This window comes from Cetorhinus maximus, chromosome 16, assembly GCF_964194155.1.
Source record: "Cetorhinus maximus chromosome 16, sCetMax3.hap1.1, whole genome shotgun sequence".
NCBI classification, from domain to species: Eukaryota; Metazoa; Chordata; class Chondrichthyes; order Lamniformes; family Cetorhinidae; genus Cetorhinus; species Cetorhinus maximus.
Window position 1 is genome coordinate 73215837 of NC_135894.1, and position 226 is coordinate 73216062.

Sequence of the window (226 nt, forward strand, 5' to 3'; positions counted from 1 at the left end):
AAAAGTATGAAACCTCATCCATGGGATGAGGTTTCATGAGGGTATTTAAATCTTTAATAAAGGTTTCAGTTAAAGTTATGGTCGTGTCCCAACTCATGTGGCAGTGTGACATGAGGGGACATGTCAGGGAAATTTTCCTGTCATTTTTATTGCAAATATTAATTCGGAGCCAATCTTCCTGAGGCAGCACTTAGCTTCAGGGAGATTAGTGCGCTCTTTCGTGTGC